The sequence below is a fragment of the Orycteropus afer genome, unplaced genomic scaffold (genome assembly GCF_000298275.1).
Source record: "Orycteropus afer afer isolate SDZICR_OR568_19922 unplaced genomic scaffold, OryAfe1.0 scaffold00585, whole genome shotgun sequence".
Classification (NCBI taxonomy): Eukaryota; Metazoa; Chordata; class Mammalia; order Tubulidentata; family Orycteropodidae; genus Orycteropus; species Orycteropus afer.
The window spans coordinates 651311-655933 of NW_006922172.1; positions in this window are offsets into that span (position 1 = coordinate 651311).

The following is a 4623-nucleotide window of genomic DNA, read 5'->3' on the forward strand; positions in this document are numbered from 1 at the left end:
CTCATCATGGAGAATAACTACCACCAGCTGCCCAGCCACTCAACCAGGCCCAGCCAAGTTGACACACAAACATAACTACCACAATTCCACCCCTTGTCAACTTGGCATCTGTACAGATCTCCTCCACTGGGTGGCTCCAGTCCCCTAGTTCCTCTAAGTGACAACCTCAACCCCTTTGCTTGGCAGGGCCCCATTCCTCTCCCTCTTGGGCATGGCAGCCCTTCCCCCTCACTCTTGGGCAGCAGCTATGGCTCCATCCCACTGGCTTACATGAAGGAACAGCCCTACAGTCCAGAACCAAGTTGGTGAAGGCCCGGCTCTTTGAAACCTAAGAGGCTGTGAGTGTTCCACCCCCAAAGTCCATGGTCCTACCCTTTCAGGCTGAGGCATCTCTGCTTCCATATCCTTGGTCTCTGCTTCTGCCGATTAATGCCCAGGGGCAACCCACTCCATCAGGAATCTTCTTGCCCCAAAGGATACTTAGCTTTCTTGCTCCGTGGGCTGGCCAACCTGCTACTCCATTTCAAGCTGGTCTCTTCTACCAAGTAATGCCTGAAGGCAACTCACTCCACCAGGAAAGCATCAAGCTTTCTCCTCTGTGGGCTGATAAGGCTGTCTCTGTCTCATGCCGCTTCTCTGGGCTCTGCTTCTGCCATCTCTCATGCTGGTCTCTTGTTCTGTTCCTGCCATCTGTCATGCCGTATGCTGGGGTCTCTCTGCCAGGGTCTCAAGTCAAGGACACACTCCACTCCTGTGTCCACATTTTAGGCATCTGTCAGAGCACTACCCTACTCTCTCGGTACCAAATTCTCTTCTGGTTACCTAGTGCTGCTCTGAAGAAATATACCACAAATGGGATGACCTTAACAAACAGGAGTTTATTCTTACAGTTTGGAGGTTAGGTCCAAGTTCAAAGTGCCGGCTCTAGGGGCTGGGTGAAAGCCCCTCAACCTTGGGGTCCTGCTCTGCCTCCTACTCCCAGCCCACTGGAGCTAGAGGCGTTTCTTCACTCAGACAGCTGCTGGCTGCTGAGGCTGAGAAGCCCCAAGATTGACAGGTAAAAAGGCACTATCTTGATGTTACCAAACCACACAGCAGCCATTAACTTAGGTCCATTGTAAGTCCCAAGGTCGGCAGAGCATAGCAGACTGCTGAGCAATGACATGGCTACATACAGTGTCCAAGTGTGCTATAGGCTAGAGACCATTCCCAAGGCCTCTCCTTATATACAGAAAGCAGACCACATCCCAAAGGCAGCTACTCAGATGCTTGTGGTAGATCCCATCATGGAGTTGAATGCCAGTCTCATCATGGGGAATAACTACCACCAGCTGCCCAGCCACTCAACCAGGCCCAGTCAAGTTGACACACAAACATACCACAGTCTCAAAGATTTTAGTATGTTGTGTTTTCATTCTTGTTTGATTCAAGGATTTTTTTAATTACATTTTTTATTTCTTCTATTATCCAGTCATTTTCAAGGAGTGTGTTATTCGTTTCCCATGTGTTTGCTCTTTTTCTTTTGATCTTCCTATTGTTGATTTCTAATTTTATAGTATTGTGATCTGAGAAGATGTTTTGCAGTATTTCAGTGTTTTTAAATTTATTAAGACTTACTTTGTGGCCTAACATATGGTCCATCTTGGAGAATGTTCCATGTGTACTGGAAAAGAATATATATTGTGCTGCTGTTGGGTGAAGTGCTCTGCAGATTTCCATAAGGTCAAGTGGTGGATTGTATTGTTTAGTTCTTCTCTGAGGCTTTGTTGAGTTCCTTTCTTGTTCTGTCTTTGATTGAAAGTGGTGTGTTTAAGGCTCCTACTGTGACTGTGGAGTTGTCTTTATTTTTTTCCCCAATTCTGTTGAAGTATGATGTATGCTTTTTCATTGGGTGCATAGATATTTATTATGGTTATGCCCTCTTGTTCAATTATCTTTAATCATTATATAATGTTCTTCCTTGTCTCATGGTATATTTTGTGTTAAAGTCAATTTTATCAGAAACTAATATTGCCATTTCTGCTCTTTTATGGTTGCCATTTGCTTGATAGATCTTTTTCCCACTTTTGATTTTTAGTCTATTTTTGTCTTTGTCTCTAAAGTGTGTCTCTTGTAGACAGCAGATTGATAGGTTATGTTTTTCTATTGGGTCTGCAATTCTCCATCTCTTGAGTGATGCATTTCATCCACTGACATACAGTGTAGTCATTGACAAGTATGAATTTGCTGCTCTCATTTTGTTATGTTTGTTCGTGGTGTTGCTGATTTCTTTGTTCCATATAATTTTCTGTGTTTTGCTCATTTTGTTTATGAATCATATTATCATTTCCTTTGTTACTATTGTTTTAGTATTTGCTAAATATTCAAACTTGTCTTCTATTTTATTTTGATGTGAAGGTCATATGAGGAAAATTGTCTTCCAAGAAATCTTTGACAATTTTCTCTGCAGTTTATTTATCTCTCCCTGTCCTAGAATTCTGAATACATGAAGGTTATTTCTCTTGATGGTATCCCGCATGAACCTTAGACTTTCTTCATTTTGTTTTGATCTTTTTTCTGATTGATCTCTTTCCAAAGAGGTATTATGGTATTTGTCTTCAATCTCCCTAATTCTTTCTTCCATTGATTCAATTCTCCTTTGCTTGTTCATTATATTATCTATTTCTGAAAATTTAGTTTTAATGTTCTGGATTTCTATATGTAGATCTTGTATCATTTCTAATTTTTCATTTATTTTGTCATTTTGTTTTTGTATTGTCTTCCAAAATTGTTCTAGGATTTTCTCTGTGTTTTACTCAATTTTGTCAGTGTTTCCCTTGATCTGTCTCCCAATCCATTAAAGGTACTTAAATATAATTCTTTTGAATTTCTTATCAGAGATTGCCAATGCTGGTTTTTCCTCAAGGATGTATTCTGGTTCTGTGTCTTGGTCCCTTGTTTCTACTGCTTTATCTTGCTTCTTTGTGTGGACTGCGATAATCTGTTGTCTCTGAAACATTGTGACATTTTTGTGTTTTTATTTAATTGGTGATTGTATGTTGGAAGGACCTACCCAAGATTTTCATTTTCTTTGGATGTTATCTGAGTTAGCAGGGTACTGTTCTCCTCTGTTCACCAATTGGCAGCATGCATGCACTTACCACCTGTCTCCTTTCCAGATGTCAGCCTCCCATCTGTTTGTGCTGTCCTTGGCAAGCAGATACTATTCTTAGGTTCCTGGATTCTGAACGAGAACACTGTCCCTTTAAACATACAAAATGGCTGCCACTTGTAAACATTCAGAGTGGCTTCAGCTTGCATCAACCACCAGCACAGTCATCCATGGAACCTCTGGCAAGTGAGGCCAATTTTTAGGTTCATTCTCAGGTCCTAACACCACTTTGGAAATAATTCAGGCTGTCCATGCCATCAGAATAGCTGACAGACTGCAGCACCATTTGTCTCCTTATTCATTGTTTTCATTCAGGTTCTTTTACAAATTGATGTTTAATTCACTTCTGTATCCTTCTTTTCAAAGCTTAGGGGCACCAGGATTATCTCTGTATCTGTGTCAATTGGTTTCTCTTTTCCCTGTTGAAGATGGTTTGTGTAGTTTGGCTGCCTATTCCACCATCTTACCAGAAGTCCTCATCTGATTTCTTGACTGCTGCTTCCATTGGGTTTGATTGTGGAACAAAATAGTACAAAATCTTTGGCTGTTTCAATCTTTTATTCATTTATTTTGATGATGCTTCTTGGTCCAGTTGGGAGGATTTTAGTTTTCTTTTTGTTGAGGTGTGATAAATACTGCAGACTCTAGTCTTTAATATTCATCAGTAAATGCTTCAAGTCTACACTTTTAGCAAGCAAAGTTGTGTTGTCTGCATATCACAGGTTGTTAATGAGTTTTCTTCCAATCCTGATGCCATGTTCCTCTTAAACTTAGTGGCTCTAATATATGGCATATGTAAACTGACAAACTTATTTAAAAATGCACTAACATCAGAAACCATACAAAGTAGATGACTGGGACCTTATCTGGTACAGGAAGAGATTTATCAAGAGACTAAAAGGAGAACCTACACACTAGGAACACTTTTTTTTTGCAACAACATATCAAATAAGGGTCTAATCTCTAAAATTTATAGAAAACTTCATTACATCAATAACAGCAAAAAAAAGTCCAATTTAAAAATGTGCAGAGGACATGAATAGACAGTTCACCAAACAAGACACTCAAGCAACCAACAAACATGAAGAAATGCTTGCTATCATTTGCTAATAGAAAGATTGAAATCAAAACAATGAGATATCATCTCACCCCAGCATTAATAACATAGTTCAAAAAACAAGAAAACAACAAATACTGGTGAGAATGTGGAGATATTAGAATGCCTTGTACAATGCTGGTAGGACAGTATAATGGTGTAACTATTGGAGAAAACAGTATGATGTGCCCTTAAAAATTTGGAAATAGAAATTCCATATGATCCAGCAGTCCCACTACCAGGTGTGTTGTTGTTGTTGTTAGGTGCCGTTGAGTCACTTCCGACTCATAGTGACCCCATGCACAGCAGAACGAAACACCACCCAATCCCACACCAGTTCCATGATCCTTGCTATAGTTGAGCCCATTGTTGCAGC